Here is a 14,009-nt window from a genome sequence, read left to right on the forward strand (position 1 = left end):
AGGTTCCCTAAAAAACTAAAAATAGAATTACCATATGACCTAGCAATCCCACTACTGGGCATATGCCCAGAGAAAGCCATAATTCAAAGAGACCCACGCACCCCAGTGTTCACTGCAGCACTATTTACAATAGTCAGGTCATGGAAGCAACCTAAATGCCCATCAACAGACGAATAGATAATGAAGAAGTGGTACATATATACAATGGAATATTACTCAACCATAGAAAGGAAGAACATTGGGTCATTTGTAGAGACGTGGATGGACCTAGAGACTGTCGTACAGAGTGAAGTAAGTCAGAAAGAGAAAAGCAAATATCGTGTATTAACGCGTATACATGGAATCTAGAAAAATGGTATAGATGAACCTGTTTGCAAAGCAGAGGTAAAGACACAGACGTAGAGAACAAATGTATGGACACCAAGGGGGGAAAGTGGGGGCGGGTGGTGGTGGTGTGATGAATTGGGAGATTGGGATTGACATGTATACACTAATATGTGTAAAATCGATAACTAATAAGAACCTGCTGTATAAAAAATAAATACAATAAAATTTAAAAATAATATATGGTGGCTGGAAAAGTTTATAAATTACACATGAGTCTTGCATTTATATTTCTCTTGGAAGGAACTGCTCTAAACACAGCATGGTACCTAATCTTTAGCCCAACCCAGTGCAGTGGTGCTAGTCTCAGTTCCCTTTTACAGAGATAACGCTCAAGCCCTGAGATGTTAAGAAACTTGCCCAAAGACACACAGCCAGTAAGAAGAGGAAAAGAACCTAGGGAGTTCAAGAGTAGCAGCAGAACCATGAGTATGGCTTGAACTGGGACAGTGGCAGGGAGATAGGGAAAATGAGCAGATGGAAATCCATTCTTAGGTAGAAATACTTGCCGCCAAGGACTGTGTGTGAGGAGCAGTGACGAGGAGGAAAGGATGACTCCGGTGTGTGGCCTGAAGCATAGAAGCATTTGGGTCACAGGGCCTGAGTGACACAGGGAAAGAGACGCAGGTGTATAATGTTCAATCCCAACTTTTCCGTTTACTGACTGTCTTATCCGGAAGTTATGTCCCCTTTCAGGACTCAATTTCCACAGTTGGAAAATGGGAATAATAGAACCTATCATAACAGAGTTGTCATGAAAAAGAAACAGGAAGATGTATATAGAAGTGCTGCATATGTGTTTGTTGGGTAGTTGTTTAAAAAGAGAGACAGGTTTCAGGAACCTGAAACACTCCTGTCCTCTGCTCTCCTGTAATTTCCCAGGCTGCTCAATCAATGATTAGCTCCCGGGCCACCTCCCCTGAGAAGCACATCAAAGAAAGCACCAGTGGAATGGCTTCTGTCTCCCAGGGAGGCCGCCTAACTAGGGTCACAGCCCCTTTCTCACCCGAGGAGCTGGGCCAGGGCCATAAAGCCAGACAAACTCTCACAATGTCAGGTCAGCCCTAGGCAGAGATCCAAGATGCGGAGCCCATCTGGGTTCTTCTTCCCACCCCACAAGGGTCAGGATTCCTGGTGCAGAGGCCCACAGATGCTCAGCCATATATACCTTCAGGGGCAAATTCAGCCTCCTCTCAGAGAGTGTCTTCACTGTGCCAGGACAGAACCCTCCCAATCCTGTCCAATGCCACTATATTCTATGAGAATGGTGCCCCCTGGAGTTGTGTAGCAAGACCTCTGTGAATCAAAGCCAATTGCTGGCTGCCTCCTCTTCGTCCTACAAAGCCCAGGCAGATCTGAGAAACAGGTGAAGGGTGTTTTGAGAGCTGTCTCCATCCCTTCTGTAATCCCAGGCAGGAGCCTGCCCTGAATCCTGCTTTTCCTTACATACTGCAGTCGCAGACGGAAGGAGATCTGAACTGAATGAAGGGCCCTTCCACCATCCTGCCCTGGCCTCGATCCTGACCTTGGTACAGTAAGTTGACGTTCCTATCTGTCACTCCCGTTAGATTGGGCAGGGTAGATCTTGCTCTAGTCTGGTCCATGGTGCTTAGTGAATGTTTGTTGAATGAATGAGTTCGTCTCTGCTAAGATATCTACCAGTAATTGTTTCCCACAGAGATGGTTGTATTATAACAGCTCGTTCTTTAAAACCAAGACAACTTCAAGAGAGCCAAAGGACTGACCACGGTACTGATGGTATATACCTGCCATGACCTTAGGGAAAAGGAGCCTTTTCAGTGCTTCTCAGCTGATGCCAAGTAGGCAACATTCTACTGCTAATGCTTGCCCCAGCCTCCCTGTAAAAGGTTTCAGGTTGGCTGGATAGAGCCCTTGGAGGGGGCTTTCCAGCTGGACTCCCTGACAGAATTCTCTGTTACAAGGCTGACTTTTCTAACATCTCCATCCAACTTCAATATCCAGGCCTGGGATATCAGGGCCTCACTTTCCACACCTTCTGAAGGACCCTCACCTCCTGATTAATTGTCATGGGGCTTTTCCACGTCTCCGATTTCTGAATGTTTGCGAACAATATCATTTCTCAGCTGGGTGGAGTTTAGGGTGAGGTGATTAAGGCACTCGCCTCAGGTGTAAAATTTAAGGGGCACCAAAAAACTCAGTAATTAAGATAAACAATATTTGGATACAATCATTAAAAAAATCAAAACTAATGCAAAATAATCCATGATGAACAAACTATCAAAAGAAAACATTTTAAAGATTACATTAAGTATTATTTATCTCGATTACTGAGTTTTTTGGTGCCCCCTGAAATTGTGTGCTGAGGTGAGTACCTCACTGAGTTCAGTCAGGCTAGTTTCAGTCTCTCCAGAGTGGAGTGTCCTAACCTCAGCTCCCGTCTCTAACTGCTGCTGGCTTTAGTACAGACTGTAACTTGTGAGAACTGGCTTGAAGGAGATTAGTAGGATGGTGATTGGTCTGGGGCCCATTTACAGCCTTCCGAGAGCTATGCAAACAGATAAGCAGGGGGCCAAGTCTATTGTTCCGGAGTTCCCACCGGCCTTGAATGGCCCGTGGGCTCTGTGGTCTGGTGATCAGAGGTGTAAAGGTTTCTGAACAATTCTAGGCCTTTGATATGGTTGCCAACACCCGCATTTTTCATTCTGGGAACAGTGCCACCCAGGGCCACAACCCCCCTCCTCCACCTAAGCGAAGAAGTGCCTGCTGGTGGCGGGCGGGACAGGTCCTGCGAGGGCAAGGGTCAGGAGGACGGAGCAAAGGGTCAGGAGGACAGAACAAAGGGTCAGGAGGATGGAGCAGTGTCTCTTATCCTGGCTGCCTGTTCTTTTCCCTCTGGTACACGCTGACCTCCCCACCCTTTTGCACTTTCAAAACCTGTGCTTATCTTATTCCTCTGTCCGCCTTGGCCAATGCAAACACACATCTCTGCTCCTCCCTGTGGAGGAGCTGTCCCAGCACTTCCCAGTATGTAAAGATTTCCCTTGAGCTAATTCAGAACTTGGCCCTGGCTCTGTGCTGACGTCCTGACCCCACTGAGGTTTCTTTTTTCAAAAATGCGAGAGAGTGAGCTCTCTTGTTCTGGAAGCAGGGAGACACGGCCTCAAGTTCCTCTAATGATGCCTTTAGAACTCTCTTCTGAAGAACTGGGGCAACAAATTCGTCAACAAAGTTCTTCTGGGGGAGGCACCCTGTGGGGATGCCCCCCAGAAGAGGCGGTATCTGTGCCAATTTGACTGCTGTTTTGGAGGAGCACAGGTGAAGGAGAGGTAGTTTCCACTAGGCAAAATATTTTTTCCACTTCCTGTTCTTTGCTATTTTGCTTTCTTCCGGAGTTAAACCACCGGAGTTTCAGAATCAGATGCAACTTACGGTGAAGGCCTGCCACATGGCCTCTATTCCCCAGAATCTGGTGACCCAACTAGATTCCACGAGGCCAATCAAAGGGCAAGCTTTTGCAATAGCAGAACTCACTGTCCTGAAATCAGGCTCTTAAGAGTAAGCCTGGATCTCGTGAGGTCTTTCTTCCTAACGCTGACCTGAGGGAGATGGGCATTTTTATCTGGGAAGAGGTCTGCGTACTTCCACTTCAGCCCCGACATCTCCCTAGGAATGACTAGGGGGTTTCTTTCGCCATCATCTGGCCCCTCTGAGAAAGCAAGGAAATGCAGCAGAGGGCCTGGGGGAACCCCTTCAACGAGAGCCTGACAGCAGATCAGCCTCTTCGAACCGGAGGTGTGGGCGTGTGTTATGTTGCTGCGCAACCAGAGGCAAGCAAGCAGCAAACCGCAGAAGGCAGAGCCCGTTACCGAGGGGGAGTTTGAAGCACCTCGTGACCCCCCAGGGACTGGACCCAGCTAGATCAAGGGAAAAGGCGGCCTCCAAAAGTCCTCAGTGACGCAGAGGAAGTCAGGGGAAACAGTCAGAGGCTAGTCACCACTGACTCACAGTCTGAACGGTAGAGCAGGAACGAGCTGCTAGCGGCAGGCGCTCGGACCCCTGGCTTTACAGATACAGGAGCCGGAAGCCGGAAAGGAACCGATTGGGATCCCACTGCCGGGGTCCGAGCCAGAACCACCGCCCTTATGGCCTTCTGTTTGTTTAGCTTTAACAATTTGCAGACTCTCTCATGTGCTTTAGTTTCATCTGATCCTGAACTAAGAGCAAATATTTATCCTTCAAGGGAGAGGCCAAATGAGAACTGCTTTATTTCCTCATATGAGAGGGGAAGAGTACGTTTCTAATGGAAGTCTTCCCAGGATTAAATGAGTTAATTATTTTGGGGATTCAAGAGGATATAATAAAGGACACCCCCTCATCCCTTACAAAGCTCTAATTTAGGGATGGGCATAAAGAAATCAAACAAATGGGATCAAAATACCAACTTTATCCTGATAGGTTTTATATGGGAGTCAGTGGTTTATACGTGTGGGTAAGTGAACCCCAGAATTAGGCAGGGTACCCACACAGGCTGGAGCAGCCCTCCCAGGTGGGAACTGTCCCTGTAAACCACGCATCACGGGAGAAGAGCGCCAATAGAGGCTCTAAAGGAGGCTGGCTGGCAAGAGAAGGAAGACAGAGAGAGGCTGAGCTATGCATTTGGGGTCCGTACTCCCCACACTCACCACTGAGAAGCTGCTTCTCCTCCCCTTCCTGTCCTCCTGTCCCTCCCCACTGTTGGGGAGGAGTGAGTCAAGGAAAAGGGCGAGGTCAGAAATCTGCCAGAAGAGCTTCCCCCGTGCGGAAGGAAACATCAGAGGTGAGCAATAAGTTTTTCCAACCTAACGTGTAAACACTTAGTACTTGGTACAACAGTAAGTGCTCAATAAAAGTTAGCTGTTACTATTATTATTCTGACTGTAGCCTGTCAGTCATACCAGAGACTGCCTTACCCTCATCGGTGTGACTTCTCTGATTGTATCTGCCCTTATTAGATGTGTGAGCTTGGGTATGTTACTTAACATCCCTAAACTTCAGTGTCTGCCTCTATAATAAAAATAGTACCTACCCTATAACTGGGGGGAACTACATGATTTAAGTGGAAAAGACTTAGCACGATGCCTGGAGCATAGTAAATATTCAATGTATGGTGACTAGTGCTGTTATAAAAAGAACCTGGGAGTCCAGAGCAAAATAAATGCAAAATTAAGACTGAGGCATTATTGATTTAGAGGAGGCATGTAAAGGAAAGTCTGGCTACTGTCTGTTAGAATTAGAGCAGTTGCTCCCATTGGATCTACAATCTGGACACCTAAGAGTGAATACCTGGAAGTATTGCCAAACCTTTTGGGCCTTTTCCCATCACTTTCCATACAAGGAGGAGAAAGTCTCAGTCTGGTGTTGACCTTGGGAAGAGGATGATATTCTTTTTGCGGAGCGCAGGCTCCGGACGCGCAGGCTCAGCGGCCATGGCTCACGGGCCCAGCCGCTCCGCGGCATGTGGGATCTTCCCGGACCGGGGCACGAAGCCGTGTCCCCTGCATCGGCAGGTGGACTCTCAACCACTGTGCCACCAGGGAAGCCCAAGATGATGATATTCTTGAAGCTGTGAGCTCCTTGAGAAGGATGAGTAAGTGCTGTTTTATGTGTTGACTGAAATGGCTTCAGCCAGTCACAAGATCTAAGGGCCACTGTCTGAGCTCCAGGAGGATAGAAACTGAGGTTGTCTTATTCACTGCTTTGTCTTTAGCACCTAGCATGGTGTCTGACACATAGCAAACATTTATTAAATATTTGGTAAATAAGTAAGTGAACTGGAAGGTTGCTCTCCACACGAGTGATGGGGAGATGGTACCTAAGATGTGGTCTGACTCCTCGTCCAGATCTAAGGAATGCTGAACGAGAAACATTCCTACAATCCCTGACTTTGTTTGGTCTTACTTAGGGGAGGAAGGAGGGAGGGGGAGGAGACTAAGTTGCAGAACTAGAGATTGCTGCTTTTTTTCTTCAAAACCGCAATGGGTGTTATTTTGAATATAGGGGCTTGAGTTATTCATGCTAAGGAGTTCCTATACCAAATGAGATAAGAAAGAGTGGAAGATGGAATATCTTAGCAATCAGGGTAAACTATACCAACAGCTCACTTTGAGACAGGGATGGATGTAGGACACTGGCAGATTTAATGAGATTTCATCCTAAAGTCTCAGACACTCAAAGAAGCTATCAGCACACTTTATATAATAGCACAAGACTGGAAGCAACACAAATGTCCATCTATAAGGGACATCTACACAATCGAGTATTGTGCAGTTGTAAAAAAAGAAGTGGCTCTGTGTATCAACATGATCTCTGGGATACCTTGTTAAGTGAAAAAAAGCAAGATGCAGAACAGTGTGTAGAGTATATTACTATATCTGAAAAAGGGAAATGAAACTACTTATATGTATTTGCCTTTTTTAAAGGAAATATAAACCAAACACTGGTAAAATTGGTTATCTGTAAGGAGAGGGGGGGATGGAGTGAAGGGGAGAGAAGTAAGACACTAGACTTCTGTCAGTGTACTTTATCTTGTAGGTTTGACTTTGGAACCATGTCTATGCTTTAAATAATTATAAAGCAAAATTTAATAAAGCAAAATTTAATAAAAGGGTTAAAAAAAAAGAAATTCCTAAAGATTGAGAGTAAATAAAACAAATGAATCTAATTGTGTATCGAATTAGTGGCAACTATACAGAAAAGAATTATTTCTAATAACTTTATATATTAAATTGACTCTATCCCTACTATGATACATCCTAAAGATAAAAAGGAACTGTGTCTTAGTTTGCTAGGGCTGCTATAACAAAGTACCACAGGCTGGGTGGCTTACACAACAAAAATTTATTTCCTCACAGTTCTGGAAGCTGGAAGTCTTAAGATCAAGGACTCAGCAGGGTCAGTTTCTTCCAAGGCTCCTCTCCTGGGTGTGTCAATGGCTGTCTTCACCCTGTATCTTCACACAGTCTTTTGTGCATGTCTCTGTCCTAATCTCCTCTTCTTATAACAAGACCATTCATAGGATAAGGACCCACCCTAATGAACTCACTTAACCTTAATTACCCCTTGGAAGACCCTATCTCCAAATACAGTCACATTCTGAGGTACTTCAGCATATTAATTTGGAGGCACACAGTTCAACCCATAACAAACTGTAAAGAAATTTAAAACTATATTCCATATAGCAGTAGTAATATTGGTATTGTGGTGTGTGTACAGTTTTTTAGCCCCAGCTAAGGCCCCAGACACCTTGAAGCAAAGACAAACCATACCTGTTTTCCTTCCCAAATTCCTGACCCGTAAAATCACGAGCAAAATTAAAAAGTTATTTAAGCTGCTGAGTTAAGGGATAATTTGTTATGCAACAATAGTAACCATGAGAGGGCAGACAGCAGAAGCAAGAACTACAATCCTGCAGCCTGTGGAACAAAAATCACATTCACAGAAAGATAGGCAAGATGAAAAGGCAGAGGGCTATGTACCAGATGAAGGAACAAGATAAAATCCCAGAAAAACAACTAAATGAAGTGGAGATAGGCAATCTTGCAGAAAAAGAATTCAGAATGATGATAGTGAAGATGATCCAGGACAGAATGGAGGCAAAGATCGAGAAGATGCAAGAAATGTTTAACAAAGACCTAGAATTAAAGAAAAAACACCTCGAAGATTTAAAGAAAAAACAAACAGAGATGAACAATACAATAACTGAAATGAAAACTACACTAGAAGGAATCAGTAGCAGAATAACTGAGGCAGAAGAACGGATAAGTGACCTGGAAGACAGAATGGTGGAATGCACTGCCACGGAACAGAATGAAGAAAAAAGAATGAAAAGAAATGAAGATAGCCTAAGAGACCTCTGGGACAACATTAAACACAACAACGTTCGCATTATATGCATCCCAGAAGGAGAAGAGAGAGAGAAATACCCGAGAAAATATTTCCCATGTTAGGGAAGTCAAAAAGTTCCCTAACAGGGAAAGGAAATAGCCACCCAAGTCCAGAAAGCGCAGAGAGTCCCAGGCAGGATAAACCCAAGGAGAAACACGTCTAGACACACAGTAATCAATTTGGCAAAAATTAAAGACAAAGAAAAATTTCTGAAAGCAACAAGGGAAAAATGACACATAATATATAAGGGAACTCCCATAAGGTTAACAGCTGCTTTCTCAGCAGAAACTCTACAAGCCAGAAGGGAGTGGCATGATATACTTAAAGTGATGAAAGGGAAGAACCTACAACCAAGATTACTCTACCTGGCAAGGATCTCATTCAGGTTCGACAGAGAAATCAAAAGCTTTACAGACAAGCAAAAGCTAAGAGAATTCAGCACCACCAAACCAGCTCTACAACAAATGCTAAAGGAACTTCTCTAGGCAGGAAACACAAGAGAAGAAAAGGACCTACAATAACAAACCCATAACAATTAAGAAAATGGTCATAGGAACATACATATCAATAATTACCTTAAACGTGAATGGATTAAATGCTCCAACCAAAAGACACAGGCTCGCTGAATAGATACAAAAACAAGACCCATACATATGCTGTCTACAAGAGACCTACGTCAGACCTAGGGACAGATACAGACTGAAAGTGAGGGGATAGAAAAAGATATTCCATGCAAATGGAAATGAAAAGAAAGCTGGAGTAGCAATACTCATATCAGATAAAATAGACTCTAACATAAAGAATGTTACAAGAGACAAGGAAGGACACTACATAATGATCAAGGGATCAATCCAAGAAGAAGATATGACAATTATAAATATATATGCACCTAACATAGGACCACCTCAATATATAAGGCAACTGCTAACAGCTATAAAAGAGGAAAGCAGCAGTAACACAATAATAGTGGGGGACTTTAACAGCTCATTTACACCAATGGACAGATCATCCAAACAGAAAATTAATAAGGAAACACAAGCTTTAAATGACACAGTAAACCAGATAGATTTAATTGATATATATAGGACATTCCATCCAAAAACAGCAGATTACACTTTCTTCTCAAGTGCACACGGAACATTCTCCAGGATAGATCACATCTTGGGTCACAAATCAAGCCTCAGTAAATTTAAGAAAACTGAAATAATATCAAGCATCTTTTCTGACCACAATGCTATGAGGTTAGAGCTAAATTACAGGGAAAAATACACTAATGATGAAAATTCTGAAAGAGAAATTAAGGAAACACTCCCATTTACCATTGCAACAAAAAGAATAAAATACCTAGGAATAAATCTACCTAGGGAGACAAAAGACCTGTATGCAGAAACTATAAGACACTGATGAAAAAAATTAAAGATAATACAAATGGAGAGATATACCATGTTCTTGGATTGGAAGAATCAACATTGTGAACATGACTATACTACCCAGAGCAATCTACAGATTCAATGCAATCCCTATCAAATTACCAATGGCATTTTTTATAGAAATAGAACAAAAAATCTTAAAATTTGTATGGAGACACAAAAGACCCCGAATAGCCAAAGCAATCTTGAGAAACAAAAACGGAGCTGGAGGAATCAGACTCCCTGACTTCAGACTATACTACAAAGCTACAGTAATTAAGACAATATGGTACTGGCACAAAAACAGAAATATAGATCAGTGCAACAGGATAGAAAGCCCAGAGATAAACTCATGCACCTATGGTAACTAATCTATGACAAAGGAGGCAAGGATATACAATGGAGAAAAGACAGTCTCTTCTGGGAAAACTGGAGAGCTACATGTAAAAGAATGAAATTAGAACACTCCCTAACACCATACACAAAAATAAACTCAAAATGGATTCGAGACCTAAATGTAAGACTGGACACTATAAAACTCTTAGAGGAAAACATAGGAAGAATACTCTTTGACATAAATCACAGCAAGATCTTTTTTGATCCACCTCCTAGAGTAATGGAAATAAAAACAAAAATAAATAAGTGGGACCTAATGAAACTTAAAAGCTTTTGAAAAGCAAAGGAAACTACAAACAAGGCAAAAAGGCAGCCCTCAGAATGGGAGAAAATATTTGCAAACGAATCAACAGGCAAAGGATTAATCTCCTAAATATAAAAACAGCTCATGCAGCTCAATATTGAAAAAACAACCCAATCAAAAAATGGGCAGAAGACCTAAACAGACATTTCTCCAAAGAAGACATACAGATGACCAAGAAGCACATGAAAAGCTGCTCAACATCACTAATTATTAGAGAAATGCAAATCAAAACTATGAGGTATCACGTCACACCAGTTAGAATGGGCATCATCAGAAAACCTACAAACAACAAATGCTGGAAAGGGAAATGTGGAGAAAAGGGAACCCTCTTGCACTGTAGGTGGGAATGTAAATTGATACAGCCACTATGGAGAACAGTATGGAGGTTCCTTAAAAAACTAAAAATAGAAGCACCATATGGCCCAGCAAGCCCACTACTGGGCATATACCCTGAGAAAACCATAATTCAAAAAGAAACGTACCACAATATTCACTGCAGCACTATTTACAATAGCCAGGTCATGGAAGCAGCCTAAATGCCCATCGACAGATGAATGGATAAAGAAGATATGGTACATATATACAATGGAATATTACTCAGCCATAAAAAAGAACGAAATTGTGTCATTTGTTGAGACATGGATGGATCTAGATAGAGACTGTCATACAGAGTGAAGTAAGTCAGAAAGAGAAAAACGAACATCATGTATTAACGCATATATGTGGAACCTAGAAAAATGGTACAGATGAACCAGTTTGCAGGGCAGAAATAGAGACACAGATGTAGAGAACAAACGTATGGACACCAAGCGGGGAAAGTGGCAGGGGAGTGGTGGTGGTGTGATGAACTGGGAGATTGGGATTGACATATATACACTAATATGTATAAAATGGATAACTAATAAGAACCTGCTGTATAAAAAAAATAAATAAAATAAAATTCAAAAGTTAAAAAAAACCCAACAACAATAGTAACCATAACAGAAGCATTTTTGTCCCCACCCCCTACCAAAAATAAGCCATTGTGGGACAGAGGGTGGGAGGTGGGGGGCAGGGATTGAATTTTGTCAAGCCTCTAGATATGACTCTACCTACCAGTTTGCAGGAGTATGGAACATGTTAGGGGAATACGATGCCACAGAAATAAAATCAGAAAAGTCCAGAATGTGGAAATCTCTGCAGGACAAATAATCTGGCTTTTTCAAAAACAACAACAACGAAAAGTTGCAAAAAAAAAAAAAAAGTTGAAGGAACAGGAAGAAAGAAGGGGAATTGGTTGGTTAAAAATCTTGAGAGACAGATCAACCAAATTTGAAGTGTGGGCTTTGGATCCTGATTCAGACAGACCTAAACAAAAATATTATTTATGATACGATTGGGAACATATGAATACTTACGGAATATTTGATAGTATTAAAATTATGGTTAATCTTTTCAAGTTTGATAATGTGATTGTGGTTATATTTGTCCTGTTTTGTTTTAATTGTCTTTATCAAAGAGATAGATGCTGAGAAATATGGATGAAATGAGGTAATATGTGGGTTTTTTGTCAAAATGATCATGTGTGTTGTGGAAATTGGGGATATAGGGAGTGGAAGGATATAGGTGAAACGTGATTAGTCATGGATTGATAATTTTTTAAGCAGGGTGACGAGTGCATAGGAGCTTATTTTACTGTTTTTTCTAATGTTGCATGTTTGAAAATGTCCATAATCAAAAGGGTTGTTGTTGCTTTCTTTTTTTTGAGCAGAAAACTTTATCCTTCAAAAGATTTGAAGGTATAATTTACGTAACAAGCATTTCATGCAACATTAATTGAACACTTCCTGTGTGCCAAGCACTAAGCTAAACTCTGGGGCTGCAGAAATGGATCAATCATGGTACTACTGCCTCCTTGAAGCTAGCCCAGGGTCTAGTGGCCAAGCAAGCATGTACACTATAAGAAGAAAAAACTTGCTAAGTACTGCAAAAAAGGAATGGTCTGTCTGTCTAGGACAGAGTTTCAACAAAGAGTTCATCTTCAACAAATCCATTCCCACCGACCCTGACTTCGATGCTTGACTCAGCATTTACAGCCGGGTCCCCCAAGGCCTAGCATAATATAGGTTTGAACTTGTGTAGAAAGTACGACCTCAAAATATTTGAAAAACTCCATGTGTTATGATATGACTGCAGCTTTCCCAGCGTTACAGAGGGGCTCAACTTCATGTATCTACTTCATGCTTGTCTTAGTCAGCTCGGGCTGCCACGACAAAATACCAAAGATGGGGTGGCTGAAACAAAAGACATTTATTTCTCACTGTTGTGGAGGCTGAGTTCAAGATCAGGTTGTCAGCAGAATCAGTTCCTGATGACAACCCTCTTCCTTGATCAAAAGTAGCAGCCTGCTGGCTGTGTCCTCACATAGGGAGAAGGAGTGAGTACCTGGGTGTCTCTTCTCCAATCCCATCATGAGGGCCCCAGTCTCATGCTCTCGCCTAAAAGCAGTTATCTCCTAAAGATTTCATCTCCAAATATCATTGCCTGGGGGTTAGGGCTTCATCATGGACATTTGGGAGGGATACAGTCAGTCCATAGCAGTGGTCTACTTCAGTGTATCTTTATGGTATGGTCCATAGACCCAACTGCATCAGCATCACCTGTTGAGCTTTTGAAAAATATTCAGGGGCTTCCCTGGTGGCGCAGTGGCTGGGAGTCCGCCTGCCGATGCAGGGGACACGGGTTCGTGCCCTGGTCCGGGAAGATCCCACATGCCGCAGAGCGGATAGGCCTGTGAGCCATGGCCGCTGAACCTGCGCATCAGGAGCCTGTGCTCTGCAACGGGAGAGGCCACAGCAGTGAGAGGCCCGCGTACCACAAAAAAAAAAAAAAAAATTCAATCAGAAACCTTTCCCCAGATTGGGTAGATCTGAGCTGGGCCCTAGCATCTGACTTTTTAATAACCTCCTGGTCAATGTCTCAAGCATGCTAGGTGAGAACCACTGACTTAGAAATGGCCAGTCCATTAGGGGTGGCCACATCTGGGGGGAGGGGCAACTTAAACATTAAATTTCATAAGGTCAGTATTTCCATCCCCCAATTTCTACTTTCTAATTTTTTTAATTTAATTTTTATTGGAATATAGTTGATTTACAATGTTGTGTTAGTTTCTGGTGTACAGCAAAGTGAATCCATTATACATATACCTATATCCACCCATTTTTAGATTCTATTCCCATATAGGTCATTACAGAGTATTGAGTAGAGTTCCCTGTGCTATACAGCAGGTTCTTATTACTTATATATTTTACATACAGTAGTGTGTATATGTCAATCCCAATCTCCCAATTTATCCCTCCTCCCCCCACCTCCTTTCCCCCTTGGTAACCACAAGTGTGTTTTCTACATCTGTGACTCTATTTCTGTTTTGTAAATAGGTTAATTTGTACCATTTTTTTTAGATTTCACTATATCTAAATATCATATGATATCATATGATATTTGTCTTTGTCTGATTTACTTCACTCAATATGACAATCACTAGGTCCATCCATGTTGCTGCAGATGGCATTAATTTGTTCATTTTTATGGCTTAGAAATATTCCATTGTATATATATATATATATATATAT

This window comes from Lagenorhynchus albirostris, chromosome 8, assembly GCF_949774975.1.
Source record: "Lagenorhynchus albirostris chromosome 8, mLagAlb1.1, whole genome shotgun sequence".
NCBI classification, from domain to species: Eukaryota; Metazoa; Chordata; class Mammalia; order Artiodactyla; family Delphinidae; genus Lagenorhynchus; species Lagenorhynchus albirostris.